We start from the raw sequence: 14,256 nt of genomic DNA, 5'->3' as shown, positions 1-14,256 counted from the left end.
CTGGAGAGCTGGGGTGTGTTCATGGGAGCCCACATAGGAAGCAATAAGAAGAGAGGCTCATTTTTCTAAATGTCAAGGGTATAGGTCCACACATGGTCATCTATAGAGGGGTTGGCAAACTGCTGTGTGGGGGCCAAATCTGGCTCAAGATCTATTTTTGTAAAGTTTTAGCAGAAGTCAGTCACTCCCATTAGTTTACTTATTGCCGATGACTGCTTCTGCACTACAAAGGCAGAGGTGGATGGTTGCAACGGAGACTGGCCAGCAAAGCCTGAAATGCATATGATCTGGCCTTGTAACTGCTGATCTCTCACCTATAGTAATAGTTCATACCCTAGGCGTCCACCTTCCCACCTCTACCCCTATCCAAAGTCACTGTGAACAAACTTGAGAAATTTTAGGAAACATAATTTAGTAAGTTGGAGGGAAGGTACTGACAATCAGAGACATCTTAAGGAAGCTGCTACTGGAGACAAGGCTTACTGGTCTACCGTGGTATTTCCTCTGAGAACATCTTTGGCATCCATGCTTTGTGATTTTATCTTTAAATTTCATTTTTAAATGATACTGATAAGAAACTCATTTGAAATAACAAGGGTTCTCTTTTTAAGATGCACATAATTTGCTAAGTGTCACAGAATTATTGGCCACCATTGAGACTGGTTTAATCAGATCGCTTTATCAGCAAACAGGCTGCCTGGAAGAAATGGAAAAGATTTTGCTTGTTGGATGGCCTTTGTTGTTATTGATGTTGGTAGCGAAAGGGGGGGAAATGACATGGAGAGGAAGGATAGAGGACTTCTTGGGAGCCTGGAGTCTCCTAGGGGCCGGGGAAACTGTGGGTACCCACCGTAGGGAAGCTGAGAGCAGTATGAGGGCACCAGGCTTCAGGAAATCTGTGAAGAGAGGGACTAGCAACTAAGGAGCAGAGGACAGAAGTTGGAGGTTTTGAAGGTAAACAAAATCCTATTCCAACTATTGCTTAGGGTTGGCCCTGCCTTCACAAAAAAAGGTGGGGAGGAAATTCTTCTCATCCTTTTCTACCACCAAGGACCCCTTGATTGCAGAAGCCAGCACTCCACCTGCTAGGCTGGCCCTGCTCCCTTCCTCCACTGACCTGTCAGTCACACTGCCTCCTGCCTTTCCATCTTCATGGCCACCTTCCCTGCAGCACAGGCTCTGATCACTTCCCCGTGGGGCTACAGCAAAGGCCTCCACACCTGTCTCTGCCTCCACCACTGCTCTGCTTTTCTTCAGTCTAGTTGTTTCCCTACTTCACTGTCGGAGTAATCTTAAAACAAATACTCTGACTCCGTCACTCAACTTGAAAACCATCACTGACTCCAGTATTTGTAAGATAAGTCGAATTCCTTAGTCTCCAACTAAAAGCACGGACTGAATATCTATGTTTCATAGACTATTTGCTGATCCTTGAATGGGCTGTAAAATTTCCTATTTGAGGACCACTGTGCATGTTGTTCTTCTGCTCTAGAGTATCACCCATTTCTGTGGGTGTTCCTATGGAAAATCTATGGAATAGTCAAACACCACCCCATCCATTGAGCCCTCCCAGATTCCTGGAAGGAATCAGATGTCCCTCCTCTGGGTCAATATGGCATATGGCTCCTAAGAATTTATTACATGGAAGAGGAGAATACGAAAAGTATAGTAACAACTATAATTCATTATGGAATAAAATAAATCCTGTTAAGAGAGGAAGACTGTGTCTTTATCTCTTTGTGTCCCCCAGAGTCCCCAGCACAGCTCTCAGCAGCATGTGGATGGCAATATCAGGCTGGCTATAGTCCAGTGTTGGCTCCTTCCGGGACCTGGTTGTGAGCACCTGCAGGGCCCCATCACCAGCTTCTGTGGTTGTATCTGGTGTCAGAGCAAAGAGTGTCAGGAAGAATTAGAGATGTCCTCAGCTTTTGGAGCTGAGGAGAGGGTGTATGAGTGTGACATGCGGGCTATCTGTCTCTACTGGCTTAAAAGATAATTCCACAAATATCTATTAAGTAAATATGTCTGTTGCTAGAGGAAATAAGTTTGAATATCCACACAACAGCTTTACCAAAAAATTTTTGAAAACATCTCCTCCATTTATAAATCAGGAAGGGTCTGATTTTAAGTATTATGGTACGAGAAATAGACGAATGAAATTGGCAGAGAGAGACAGAGGCTGACACTATTAGAAAAGTCTCTTTGAAAGATGAGGGGGGGCCTCAAAATCTTGATAGACACAAGTAGAGGGAAGGATATTTCAAGTGAAGGTATAAGAGAAAGAACCAGAAGGGAGTGGCATGGTTTTCTTTTTCTGCAAATGTCATTTACTAAGACCAGCCAGTATTTACATAAAAAGCTCAGCAAGTAATAACAAGCAAACAAACAGCAAACAAAAAGCTAGGCAAGCAAACAACAATAACAATAGGGTTGGGGAGAACTCTATTAACTTTAAACAAACCTATTTCTTTGAGAAATGTCTGCCCTGGATTCCACAGGGGAACTTCTGATCTCTTCTATTTTGCTTTGTTTTTATTTCCAGGCTCTGGACTACTGTTTTGCCTAAGATGTAGTGAAAAAGAGAAAAACACCCCCAAAACTCCAACTCTTCCATTTCTCATGAAGTCTGCAAGTGAGGTGTGGTTTTTTCCTAGCATACATTGTCTGTTTGTCTAATTCATCTATGCACTGTCAAAGTGGTTTTGTCATCTTCCTAAAAATCAGCACAATAACTGGAATTGAAACTAAGTGGGGATATCCTGTTTCTCTTAAGAGAGTAAGAATCTGACTGTATCAGCATGATCTCCATTTACAGTCTCAAAAGACACATACATCTCAAGGATTTCTGCTACCTTCAAGGCTGACTGAAGCTCATAAACAAATAAGATAGATTTCCTAAGCTATACGGTGCACAAATGGGTCACATCATCCCGTTTTTTCCTCCTGTGCAATTGCCATCATTTTGTCTAGGGCAGAAAAAAGTTTTCATTTCAGTTTCATTTCTGAACTGCCTACCTTCCTCAAGTCTTAATATATCCATCTTTACATTTCAATGTGTGGATCACAGATTTAAACTCCCAAAGGACATAGAAAACTAAATTATTAGGGGTGATATTTATAAGAGGGAAATTCGTAATAGGGGGCAGGGCTGAAAGGCATCTTGGAATATGGTAATGGAATGAATACATGAAGACAGGAACCAACTTACCTGAAGTCGTAAAGTCACGTCATGACTTCTATGGTGTTATTTTCACAAAAGAAATTAATGAGAGGGCAAAGAAATAGGATTACATGCTCTAGTAGACCTTAGTTTACTTTCACTGAAATTTGAAGGAATTTTTCAAATTCAGAAGGCGATAATAAAGTCGACTGCCTACTAAGGGGATTTCTTGAACTGTATTTCACAAGGCTCCAGGCTGGAATGTCAGCCTTCGTGGATGGTGTAGCCACCAAGCACTCCCAACATAGAGTCATATATTATAACCCTATGCTACTGGACTAATGTGTACATACATTGTAAAACCCCAAACAATCTAAAATGAAATAATATCTATATAAGTTCTCCTACTTTCCACGCACGCTCTGCGGGACAGTCTGGTATCTGTGTTCACCCCGCAGTTGAGACCCCTGAGCGGAGAGTGTAGACAGTATTTGCTTTTTTAACTGCAGATCACTTGAGTTGTTTACTTCCTTGAGAAGTGCAAACTGCTCATTTGGAAAATGCAGCACAGAGCCAGGTAACAAGTTGGAACAGGCCCCAGAAAATGTGCCACGGGACTCAACCTAACGCAAACCTCAGCAGTTTTCTGGGCCATTTATCCAGGCCGAATAATTACTCTTATCTTACCTTCCCCCCACCCATTTAAATAATCACTTCATCTCCTTAAGTATGAAACCAAACCAAACAAAAACCACCCCCAAATTTAAATCTCATTTTCCTAGACCAGCAATAACTTCAGGCCTTGTCTTATCTTGTTCTGGCAATTCCGCATCCTGCGCTGAGCTTCACGCAGCCTCTTACACGTGGCCCGAACCCGCTGACGTCTGGCTTACAGAGCATCTAGGTGAGCGGAGACCTGCGTGGGAAAGTCTCGGACTCTGAGGGGAAAGAGAGGGTAGTTCAGCATCCGGGACTGTGGAATGGAAAATGTACAACTCGGGGAACTGTGGGTCAGTATATGCGTCACTGCCTGCTTTGGGTTGGTGCTGGGAACAGTAGTCTGTGTACCAGGAACTGGCTGGTGTCCGCAAAGGCAATGAGAAGAACTATGAGATACATGAAAGTCTCTGCTCAGGAGGATCCCGAGTGGGCTGGGGGAGTCTGTGTTTCCAAGTTTCCCACGAGCACCTCAACCATATGGCCTCACTCCCTCATCCCAAACTATGGAAAGGAGGGAGGCCGTTGGGGGCCTAAAAGGTCCCTTTGTCTCAACAGGTCTGGGGGCTCATCCAGCCCCCAGCCGGGAGACTCAGGAGCCCTGCCACGGGGCAGCTGGTCCTGGAGACTGCCACATGGCCAACAAAGGGTGTATTTGAACCTGCTGCTTCCGACAGCAGTCAACTTCTCCCCCAAGTTTGCTTTTCAACATCTGGGTGAGCATCAGAATCACCTGGGAAGCTTTTTTTTTTTTTTTTTTTAAAGATTTTATTTATTTATTTGAGACAGAGAGAACGAGAGAGCACATGAGAGGGGGGAGAGTCAGAGGGAGAAGCAGACCCCCCGCCGAGCAGGGAGCCCGATGCGGGACTCGATCCCGGGACTCCGGGATCATGACCTGAGCCGAAGGCAGTCGCCCAACCAACTGAGCCACCCAGGCGCCCTTTTGTTTTTTTTTTTTTAAAGATTTTAAGAATCACCTGGGAAGCTTCTGAAAACTAATTCCTGGGCCCTACCCCACTCCAACCAGGACCCCGGAGATCTGAGGACCAGCTGAAACCATGCCCTCCCTGTGCATTGTAGACACAGAAGAGTGCGGAGCTACCTGTGCGCATGGGTGCATCTGCAACCCACAGTCATTCCACCGGCACATTTGAGAAGTGCTGTGAACGCCTTTCTGAAGACATTCACCTTTTCTTCCCCGGCCCTTTTGCTCTTGCTTTTCCCTCATAGCTGCCTTGAGCCATAAGCATGACTCGTCTCGGGGGGACAAGCAGAGCTAAGTAGGCTTCTCTCTCACCTAGCTGATAAAGGCAAGGTTGGGGCCAGCTGATCCCCAAGGTTCCCTGTAGCTCAGACACTTCGCAGTTCTATTTATCAGAATCCCCATCTTTGAGACTCTCCTTTCCATGATCTTTTCCCTGGCTCATCTTTTTTTTTTTTAAAGATTTTTATTTATTTATTTATTTGAGACAGAGAGAATGAGAGAGAGAGAGCATGAGAGGGGGGATGGTCAGAGGGAGAAGCAGGCTCCCCGCCGAGCAGGGAGCCCGATGCGGGACTCGATCCAGGGACTCCAGGATCATGACCTGAGCCGAAGGCAGTCGCTCAACCAACTGAGCCACCCAGGCACCCTGGCTCATCTTTTTTCACTTACAGTCCACATACTACTTCACCAACTCCCTTGGAAAGTTTAATCTTTTGTTGTTGCTTTTGATTTGTTAAAAGAAAAAAAAAATCAAGTCCTAAATTCCATCTCTAGCCTGTGCCTACCTTAACTGAACAAAAAGTAAAGAGATCTACTCATTTGTTAATGAGGTGCTACCACGAATGTCCTATTTTAAGGGAAGGTATGCTGTGTTTTCCCAATGCTATATGTAGAAAAATGATTTCTCTATCATCGATATTCCTGTGCCAGGTGGAAAATCCAGAGGAAGAGGCAGATAAACTTCCTAGTTTGCAGACACCAACACTAAGTGCCATGCCCATTTTAAATTCATGGCGGGCTGGTGAAGGCAGGCAAGTCAGTGGGAGATGATCAAACATGATGAGGGGGGAATGTCAACTGTCCACCTGTCCCAATATCCTTCCACCCCATACATACATGCATACTGAGAGCCAACACTGAACCCTTGGTATACATGGGGAAGCAAACCTGACATGGTCCCTGCCCACTTGGGTCCTCTACTAGTGGGGGAGGATGACATTAAGCAAGCCTGCACATGCATCTATGTATCATTATAATCTGCGTTAAGGACCATGAAGGAAAATACAGGGCATGTTACATGCTAGGCATCCAGGCATGAAGGATATGTGTATCTGGGAAGACTTCCTAGGAGAAGTGAGTCCTCAAGTTGGATGAGTAGAAAGAGGAAGACCATGTCTGACGCAGGGGAGTGAGCCATGTCTAAGCAGTTGCTGCAATTGCCGTGTACTCAGAGGCACCCTGAGGTGTGTAGCCCAGCCCACTGCACCTGGGCGAGCAGCCTGTTAACACCCTCTCCTCGAGGCTTTAGGGAAAGAACATCTGCCCCCCTTGCAAAAAGTGCAGTGTGCCCTGTATCAGTCCCTGTGCATTAACAGTTTCATTCTGTGAAGATCTGATTTCCAGTCAGTTATGGGGTCTTCCCATTTTAATACTAGTTGCAAGTTTACATATTTGGTGCTCATTGTTCTTTGCATAAGGCTCTGGTTTGATTCACCAGGAAAAATAAAAAAATCTAGCTTAGGCACAAAACAAGAGACCGTTTCCCACCCAGGGCAGCTCGACTCAACCAGAAACGATACTTCTAGATATCGCAATACAAGTCCTCAGTGCCCAGACACTCTGGAAACTAAGGGCCGACACTTTATCAGTTACTCAATCCAAACAAAGCAGAAGAGCTCCTGTCCTTTCTTTCCATATGTAGATTAATACCCACCCCCGAAGATGCTAATTCTTCCAGAAGACTGGAATTCAGGTTCTCCCTCCTCATGACTATCCCACCATTAAAGAATCAAACACCAATACCACTTACAGAATCGTTAAGATCCAGTTTGGCGCTTCTTTCTTTTTGAAAGATGAGGTCCTTTATTCCTTCTTAAACCCTAATCACCCAGAAGTTCTCTAAGATTTTCCCCGAACTGGTGATTCCAGAAATGTTAGAACTGATTCCCTTGATGTCAAAGGAAGCCGGATACAGGCCTGCTGATTGATGTGCTAAACAAACTCTTCCGAACTGAGCCTTGACAATTGCAGGTTTGGCAAGACAATCATTACTTCCAGTTTTGTTTTTGTTAAAATAGAAAAAGGCTCCCCAACACTTAAGAGGTATCACCCAGTCCATCATGCCCTGTTATATTAAAACTCTTCTTCCTCTCTTCATTTTAAAAGAGAGGAGCCACTTTCTCAGGAGGCTAGATTTTTTTTTCCCCCTGAAAAATCTCATTTTTAAAAAGATGAGTTATGATTATTTGCAATTGAGAAAGGAGACATGTTTTTTGGAATAGCCAATAACAACACAGTTCCCACTCCTTTTATTGGAGGGCTCTCAAGTTCCCAAATGTTAGCCTGTGTCCAAATCACCTGGAAAGCCTGTTAAATGATGCTGGCTGCCAGCCTCAGAATTTTTGACTCAGCAGGTTGAGGGTGGGACCTGAGGCTCTGTGGTTCTAACACATTTCCAGGTGATGCTGCTGCTGGTCCGGGGACCACACTTTGAGAACCATTGCTCCAGAGACAGCTTTATGATCAAGAAATATGTACTGAGGGGTGCCTCAGTGGCTCAGTCGGTTAAATGTCTGACTCTTGATTTTGGCTCAGGTGATGATCTCAGGATTATGAGATCGAGCCCTGTGTTGGGCTCTGCACTGCTTGAGATTCCCTCTCTTCCTCTGCCCCCTCCCCTCACCCCTGCTCACATGCGCACACGCACTCTCTCTGTCCCCCCAAAAAGAGAATTATGTACTGAGTAAGTATGGAACACAAGGTACTCCAGTGGATACTGGGAGCCCAAATAGATAAACCTGACTTCAAAAGTTTACAAAGTTTGAGTATTTTCTTTCTTCCCCCAAAGAGATAAGCTGCTACAAGTAAATAGAGAACAGCACCGGCTAAATGCCCAGGGAGCAGTGATCAGCAGATTCGGGAGAGAGCGCGATGTTGATAAATGTTTTGAGCAGAGGGCGGCCTTGGAGATAACTCTGAACTTGATCTGGTCCTGAGAGGAAGGTTAGTGCTTAGATAACCACGGATGAGACACACACGTAATGCCTCAAAGCAGAGCATCTCAGTTCCTTTTAACACTGACTCTCCTTTCTGTGGGGACGTTGGCAGGCAGCAGAGGAATTACGACTCGTGTCCTCCGCAGGCTTGCACACTCAGCGGCGCCACGTCATCTTGGTTCCAAGTGCGCAAAACCTGCAACTAAGTTGAGACTCCCTCAACTGGCCACAAGGACCAGAAAGGAATTACTCTTCCTGATTCTCTTATCAGCAGCAAGACCAGATCTTGCAGCGCTTCAATACCCCACAGCGTGATACCCTCAATGGTGGAAGAGCCAGGGGCCAATTCCTCTTAAGAGTGGATGGAGGAGGGCTCAGCAGGGGGCAAGAGGAGTGAAGCACAAGCGTCAGAGGCTCGTGGACCCAGGCTTGTACCTCAAGGACATAAGAGGACCAGGTGAGCACCAAGAGACAGATCAGAAGTGGTCAAGGAATGGCAAGAGAGCACAGGAGAATCCTTCCTCTTTTCAACCTCCTATTAATCCCAGACACGCTACCATCCTAGGGTGACAGAGATGCTTAAGACACCATGGTCTTTGCCCTTGAAATGTTCATGTCTAATGAAGAAGACAGAATAAAAAGATAAATTATGAAAACAAGATGGTAAGCACTATGGCAGAAGTCTATTCAACGGCAGAGCACAGACCAAATAACTCTGGGGGGCTCAGGGAAAGGTTTACTTATGGGGAGGAGTGACATTTGGGCTGGGCTGACAAGTATCTTCCAAGTCGAAAGAGCAGGTACAAAGGCACAAAGTAGTGGAGAGTTCTGGAACACCTGGGGAATGTGGATCTCAGAGTGCTAGGGAGGGCTGTGTGTGTGTGTGTATAGGGCTGTCGGGAGCATGGGCAGATGTCCGTGCAGGGTGTGTGTGTGTGTGTGTGTGTCTGTGTGTGTGTCTGTGTGTGTGTGTGTGTGTGTGTGTAGGGCTACCGGGAGCATGTACAGACGTCCGTGCAGGCAGGCTGGAGTTTACGCATTCCATGTTAGGGATTTTAACTTCAGTGTGATTGAGAGTCAGTGAATAATTTTATACCATTAAGCGACATGGCCAGATACTAATTTACAAATTGTCATTGCAGAGCAGAAGACAAAGTGGAGAAGACAGACTTGAGAAAGAATGGCCAGTCATGTGGACCAGGACCACAGCCAGTGTGGGGGAGCGGGCAGTCTCCCGTACTGGCTGTGGGGGGTGCGGTGAGCAGTGGCTGGTGGAGACGGAGCCCTGTCACTAAAGCCAGACCCTTCTGAGATGGATGACAATTATGCAAATGACCATGGAATTTCACTGTCCTGCTCCCACTCCCTTTTTCCTGCCTGCACTACTCAAATTTGATGTTCACCATATGGTTTTATTCCAAGCACGGCTGGACCTTTCTGAAAGGAAAATCTCCTTGCTGTCTATTGCAGCCATGAAAAATAAATCCTAAGGATGCTCATCACAGGTCCTCAGCATTTTTTAAAAAATTTTTTTTTAAGATTTTATGTATTTATTCATGAGAGACAGAGAGAGAGAGAGAGGCAGAGGGAGAAGCAGGCTCCCAAGGAGCAGGGAGCCCGATGCGGGGCTCGATCCCAGGACCCTGGGATCATGACCTGAGCCGAAGGCAGACGCTTAACCATCTGAGCCACCCAGGCGCCCCTGGGTCCTCAGCATTTGTATTGCATTTGCTCAGCTAAGTGCGTGGAACACACTGTGACTTACAGGTGCAAAAATAGTCAATGTCTGAGTGGAGTTTGGCAGCAGGTTTAATCATTATCATCTGTGAAATAAAAGGCTTTGTAACTTGATTAAACTGTACCAGGTTTCTTTCTTTTTTTTTTTTTTTAAGATTTTATTTATTTATTTGACAGAGAGAGAGAGAGAGACAGCTAGAGAGGGAACACAAGCAGGGGGAGTGGGAGAGGGAGAAGCAGGCTTCCCTGCCGAGCAAGGAACCCGATGTGGGGCTTGATCCCAGGACCCTGGGATCATGACCTGAGCCGAAGGCAGACGCTGAACGACTGAGCCACCCAGGCGCCCCAAAACTGTACCAGGTTTCTTTCATTTAAATGGTTCATTAGTATTTAAAAATGATGAAGCAGAGAGTCCTGGATTATAAACATAGAACTGAAAAAGAGAATTTTTTTTCCCCTTCAGTAGTTCAGTACCTTTATAAGGCAGAGCAACGCAGACCCTGGGCACATTGTGAAATCCAGAAAATACTTCGTGTCAGCTGCCTACTTGCTGGTCCTGCAGGGCTCTGTCTCGGGCTCCGTTCTCCTGGTTGAAACCAGAGCTCAAGAGGATGGTGACACATGATTGGTGTTGAGGCATTACTGGGGAGCCAGGGAGAAACCCAGGTGTTCCCCCCCTTCGGGAGGGCTTTGCGAGGAAGGCAGAGCAGAAAGCGAAGTGGGTGAGGTGGTGTTGAGGCTCAGAGAAGGGGGAACTGTCAAAGCAGGATCAGTTTGGGTTTCGCATGGATAATGGATTTGGGATTTCTCTTTGAAAGCCTGGGGTGACATGACAGAGATCCCCTACCACACTGCACTGAGACGTGCACTTGTAGAGAATTAGTGCTGAGTTTCCCAAATAAATTATGTTATCATATAACATTGACATGCCTTTGGCAAAACTACAATAAACACATAAAATGATTATGATTAATTGGTATGATTAATTGGTAAACTTTTTTTTTTTTTAAGATAATGTTATTGGTGGTGATGGGAACTGGCCACTGCTAGATCTCTAAATTAGTAATAAATAACCTCTCTGGAGAAAACCTTTGACTAAGCAATTCTGCTTCAAGCTATTTAAGGAAATAAAATAAAAAAATGTGCCCAGAGGTACATGAATGAAGATATTCTGTACAGCATTCTTTAAAACTTTGAAAAAATCAGATCTACATGTGATTGATGAAAATGGAATTTCTGGTAAAAAACTGGTGAAATAAACTATGGCACTTTTTTGTTATGGAATACTAGCAATTATAAATCTTGCTTCAGGAGCCCCTTTAATGACATGGGGAAAATGTTCATGATTATATCACTGAAATCATTCCAAGTTTCAAAAGTAAATATAAGATCAATTAAAAATACATGTGTGCTGGGGCACCCGGGTGGTGCAGTTGGTTAAGTGTCCGACTCTTGGTTTCGGCTCAGGTTGTGATTTCAGGATTGTGGGATCGAACCCTGTGTTGGGCTCCATACTCCGTGTGGTTCACTTAAGACTCCCTCTCCCCCTCTGCCCCTCCCCATCCCCCCACTCCTGTACACACACGCTCTTTCTCTCACAAATAAATCTTTAAAAAAATATGTGTTTATCTACTGATTTAATGCAATCCCTACCAAAATACCGACAGCATTTTTCACAGAACTTGAACAAATAATCCTAAAACTTGCATGGAGCCATGAAAGACTCCGAATAGCCAAAGCAATCTTGAAAAAGAAGAACAAAGCTGGAGGCATCACAATCCCAGATTTCAAGATATACTACAAAGCTGTAGTGATCAAAATAGTATGGTGCTGGCACAAAAACAGACACATAGATCAATGGAACAGGATGGAAAATCCAGAACCAAACCCACGACCATATGGTCAATTAATCAATGACAAAGGAGGCCAGGATAGGCAATGGGAAAAAGACAGTCTCTTCAACAAATGGTGTTGGAAAACTGGACAGCAACATGCAAAAGGATGAAACTGGACCACTTTCTTACACCTTAAACACACACACACACGCAAAATTTGTGGTCAAAGACTTAAATGTGAGACCTGAAACCATAAAAATCTGAAAGAGAACATAGACAGTCATTTCTCTGACATCAGTCATAGCAACATTTTTCTAGACATGTCTCCTGAGGCAAGGGAAACAAAAGCAAAAATGAACTATTGGGACTTCATCAAAATAAAAAGCTTCTGCACAGCAAAGGAAACAACCAGCAAAACTGAAAGCCTACTGAGTGGGAGAAGATATTTGCAGATGACACTCAGGCTGGTTTCATTATTTGGCTATTGTAAATAATGCTGTAACAAACATAACGGTGCATATATATATATATATTTAAGATTTTATTTATTTATTTGACAGAGAGAGACAGCGAGAGAGGGAACACAAGCAGGGGGAGTGGGAGAGGGAGAAGCAGGCTTCCCGCGGAGCAGGGAGCCTGATGCGGGGCTCGATCCCAGGACTCTGGGATCATGACCTGAGCTGAAGGCAGACGCTTAACGACCCAGGCACCCCGGTGCATATATTTTTTCAAATTAGCGTTTTTGTATTCTTTGGGTAAATACCCAGTAGTGGGATTATGGATTATATGGTAGCTCTATTTTTAACCTTTTGAGGAATAGCTATACTGTTTTCCAGAGTGGTTGCACCAGTTTGCATTCCCTCTAACAGTGCACAAGGGTTCCTTTTTCCCCACATCCTCACCAACACTTGTTGTTTCTTGTGTTGTTGATTTCAGCCATTCTGACAGGTGTGAGGTGATACCTCATTGTGGTTTTGATTTGTATTTCCCTGATGATGAGTGATGTTGAGCATCTTTTCATGTATCTGTTGGCCACCTGGATGTCTTCTTTGGAGAAATGTCAGTTCATGTCTTCTGCCCATTTTAAAATTAGATTATTTGTGGTTTTGGTGTTGAGTTGTGTAAGTTCATTAAATATTCTGGACACTAACCCTTTATCAGATAAGTCATCTGCAAAGAGGTGGCAGGGAGGAGACTCTAGATACACAGGCCTGTTCAAGGCTTATTCAAGGACCACCCCTGTAGGCTAAGGGGGGTAGAATGTGAATAGTTATCCAAAGGCCCTCTGAGGCTGCCATGCTGTGGTCAGTTGTGGGCCTTGGAGTAACCATAATTTTTATGGTGGATAAATCCAGTTAGATTTGGGTGTCATTTTCATTAGCATTCAATGAATGCTTATTCTGTTGTTTGTTTTAAAATTCATTTTGTTATTTATAACTCAGCACCAGATGTAGTGGCTAAACTCTAGGAATTCATTGGGAACCCAATCCAGTCATCACGTTACCTCATGGAGTGTAGAGTTGGACGGGGGAAACAGATCTTAATCAAATAATCACAAATTCAAATGTGACAAGCAGTTCACAGGAGAGCCACAGAGTCATGCTAGGAGGTCTAAGAGATTTAATATACGTGGGTGTATTCAGGAAAAGTTTCTCTGAGGCAGTAACACTATGGCATCCCAAAGATGAATAGGAGTTATCTTATTCAGGAAGAGGATTCCAGAGAGAGAGAGAGAGAGAATAGCATTTGCAAAGGTCCTGTGGCAGAAAAAGATGCAGTCATCTTGAGGGACTACAGGAAGGGTGGTGTGGTGATTGCTTAGGAGTAATGATGAACTCAGTGAAAAGTAAGGTTCAAGAAGTAAGCAGGACTCAGAGAAGCAGTGTAGGCCACGAAAATTAGCTTTGTCTCTGCCTTTACTAAACATAAAAATAAGGGCAGCTACCGAATGGTATCAAAATACAAGAGATGGAAATAATTACACAGTTGTTTTTAAGCTGTTCACCTTAACCTCATTCATTCAGCTCTGGTTTATTTCCTTCACAGGTTAGTATTCTGAGAAAGTTCTCCTTTCTCGGAAGGAGAAGCAGCTGGAAAAATGTTTCCAAATCAACAATGGGCCTATACAATACCTGCAGGCAAATTACAAAAAGGCATCTCTTCTTTAAGATGCTTTCCTTCCTTGACTGGAAAATTGTCCTAATTTATTGAATTTGTTAGAGCAAAACTCTTTGCTGCCATCTTTCAGAAAATTGTCCTAATAAATATAAAAGCCTATGATTTTTATCATGCAAACGGTGCTTCCTTCAAGGTAGCACACTGTGCAATCCACACCCACACAACCATACTCAGTAGCCCTGAATCTCCAGTGATCGAAAAGAAAGGAGAAAAGCAACTTTTTCTTCCTTAAACTAAAATAGCATATTGCGTAAATGTAACAAAACATGCATTTTTGGTCTTCTGAGGCCTAATTATAACCACAGCGAATTTTCCAATGCTTACCCATGCTGCCTGGGTTTAGTGCTGGTGGGAAAGAGTTAGAGGCTCCAATGGCAGAAGGGGGGCACCCTCCCCATGGCTGGTTGGATGGGGAAGAAGCGCTAA

General features: G+C 44.3%; 1 protein-coding gene across 10 annotated transcripts in view; it reads right to left on the bottom strand.

The window, feature by feature from the left end:
• Positions 1-14,256, bottom strand: part of PDZD2 (PDZ domain containing 2) — a 218,570-nt gene that overhangs the window by 57,276 nt on the left and 147,038 nt on the right. The window lies entirely within an intron of this gene.

The sequence above is a fragment of the Mirounga leonina genome, unplaced genomic scaffold, assembly GCF_011800145.1.
Source record: "Mirounga leonina isolate KUSES-001 unplaced genomic scaffold, KU_Mleo_1.0 Mir_95, whole genome shotgun sequence".
NCBI lineage: Eukaryota > Metazoa > Chordata > Mammalia > Carnivora > Phocidae > Mirounga > Mirounga leonina.
Note: the sequence above shows the minus strand (reverse complement) of the source record. Positions and strands in the feature narration are given on the sequence as shown.